The sequence below is a fragment of the Scylla paramamosain genome, chromosome 34, assembly GCF_035594125.1.
Source record: "Scylla paramamosain isolate STU-SP2022 chromosome 34, ASM3559412v1, whole genome shotgun sequence".
Taxonomy (NCBI): domain Eukaryota; kingdom Metazoa; phylum Arthropoda; class Malacostraca; order Decapoda; family Portunidae; genus Scylla; species Scylla paramamosain.
The window spans coordinates 11450220-11452719 of NC_087184.1; the positions used below are offsets into that span (position 1 = coordinate 11450220).

A 2500-nucleotide genomic window follows, 5' to 3' on the forward strand; every position below is an offset into this window, starting at 1 on the left:
GAGGAGGAGGAGGAGGAAGAGGAGGAGGAGGAGAAAAAGAATGGTTGGAGAAAGAATAAGGATCATAAAGAGGAAACAGATAAAACAATAAGAAATACAAACAGGAAAAACACAAGAATAAAACACGGAAGAAAGAGGACGAAGGAGAAAGAATGAGAAAAGACACCTAAGAAGAGAAAGATAAAAATAACGAGGAATACAAATAGCAAAAGACAGGAAGAAGGGGAGGAGCGAGAAAGGATAAAGAACAAAACCAAAGAAGAGGAATGCAAGAAAACTGAGACATAAAAGTAGCAAAGAGCAAGAAAAAAGGAGAAAGGGAACAAAAGATCAGAAGTGAAGGTGGAAAGAACAGATAACATTTCTGCATAAGAGTGCAAATAGTGGAGGAGGAGGAGGAGGAGGAGGAGGAGGAGGAGGAGGAGGAGATAAAGATAATGATGGCAGCAAATATATGACACAAACCCACCCTTCCTTCTTCCCTCCTTTCCTCCCTCCCCTTCCTTCCTTTCTTCCCTCAATCCCTCCCTCCCTCTCTCACCCCCATTATTTTATCCCTTCCTAATTCTAACTCTTCCTTTTCCTCATTCCTTAACCATTCCTCCTTTTCCTCAACCCTCCTTTCTTTTTTTTTCTAAACCCTTTCTTCGTCTTTTTCCTTACCCCTTTACTTCCTTTTCTTTAACCCTTCGCTTCTTTTTTTTCGTCTTTTTTTCTTTTTCTCTCACCCTTTCCCTTTCTCGCACCTTTCACCTTTTACCCTTTCCTTTCTTTTCTCATCTTTCACTTCTTTTTCTCACTCTTATTTTCTTTTCTTGTTCCTTTGTCTTCCTTTTTCATTCCTCTCTTCCCTTTTTTTCACCTCTCTTTTTCTTCTATCTCACCCCTTTCTTCCTTTTTTGTCTCACCCCTTTAGCTCCCTTTTCTTACCTCCTCCCTTCCCTTTTTTTCACCCCTCTCCTCTATTTCTCATCCCTTCCCTTCCTTACTTTTTTTTTCTCACTCTTCCCTTTCGTCTCACCCCTCACTTCCTCTCTATCTCACCTCTATCTCACCTCTATCTCCCTCTCTTTCCCCACCCGTCTCTTCATCCCTCCCTTCCTCCCGTTCTCACACCTTCCCTTCCTTTTTCCCCCAGCCGTGCCTTCCTCGCCTCTTCACCTTTCCTGCCAAATACTTCCTGCCTAAAAACAAACACCCAAACACTTCTTTAAGGACTCGACCCTCCGGGATAATGATATTCCTGCCGCATCCTCCCTATGAATATGCAAACACTTGACTTTAGAGTATTCAATATGTGCAAGCTCTCTCTCTCTCTCTCTCTCTCTCTCTCTCTCTCTCTCTCTCTCTCTCTGGGGAAGGACAGTCTCCAAGCTCAGAAGAAGAGAGGATGTGAGGAGAATGAAGATGAGGAAGACGAGGAGGAAAGAATAATAAAAACAAGAACATGAACGAAAAGAGGAAGAACTTAAAGAACAAAAAAATAAGAGAAAGGAGAGGAAGGAGGAGCGACGCACAGAGCTATAATAAATGAATACGAATAAATAGTTAATGAAAATAAAGGAAGATAGGTAGATAGATAGACAACAGATAGATAGATATAATAGAAAAAGGAAAGTATACAATGAAAAAAGAAAATGATTGAAAAGGAAGAAAAGAAAAAGCAGCAAAAAGGAAAGGAAAATACGTGCAAAGCGAGAAGCAGATGAACACCCGAAAAAAGGAAAGAGGGAAATAATGAGGAGGCAAACAAAGGTAGACGAAAAGAGAAGCGACAAGTGAGAAGACTAAAGAGAGAGAGAAGAACAAAAGAAACAGAATAGCAATGAAAAGCAAAGAAAGAAGAAAAATAGAATTAAGTTGGATAATAAGTTCTTCCTTTCACTCTTTTTTCACACCTTCACTCTTTCTTTCTCACACTCACCTTTAGTCACCTTTGCTAATTAGTCTACAGGTGAATCACTTTCGTTTACACACTCACCTGGAAAAACAAGGAAAAATGAAAGATAAACAACGTAAATAATCAACACTGGCAATATTTCAAAAGTATAAAAGTGCAAGTGAGAAGTGATATAAAATAAAGAGAGAGAAATATAAGTGCATAAACTTTACCTGAGTCAAAATATGTACAGGTGAAAAATAAAACAATACTGTGTTTCATATTTTGATTGCAGGTAAAAAAATGATACAGGATTATGAGAGAGAGAGAGAGAGAGAGAGAGAGAGAGAGAGAGAGAGAGAGAGAGAGAGAGAGAGAGAGAGAGAGAGAGAGAGAGAGAGAGAGAGACAGACAGACAGACAGACAGACAGACAGACAGACAGACAGACAGCCAAACGGACAATTATATACAAACAGACAGAGAAAAGCGCATTAAACTCATCTAAAACCTAAACAAAAAATCACAGGTGAAAAAAAATCACAGGTAAGGCAATAAAGGTAATAAACAATGCACTTCATATCTCACACCTTAGTAGTTTGAGAAAAAAATACTCGTAAATA

At 39.1% G+C, this 2500-nt stretch overlaps 1 long non-coding RNA gene across 1 annotated transcript in view; it reads right to left on the reverse strand.

Annotated features, from left to right (window-relative positions):
* Positions 1 to 2500, reverse strand: part of LOC135090174 (uncharacterized) — a 167008-nt gene that overhangs the window by 5769 nt on the left and 158739 nt on the right. Inside the window, exon 5 of the long non-coding RNA XR_010261804.1 lies at positions 1925 to 1981. This is a non-coding gene — a long non-coding RNA (uncharacterized LOC135090174). The remainder of the gene's footprint in view (positions 1 to 1924; positions 1982 to 2500) is intronic.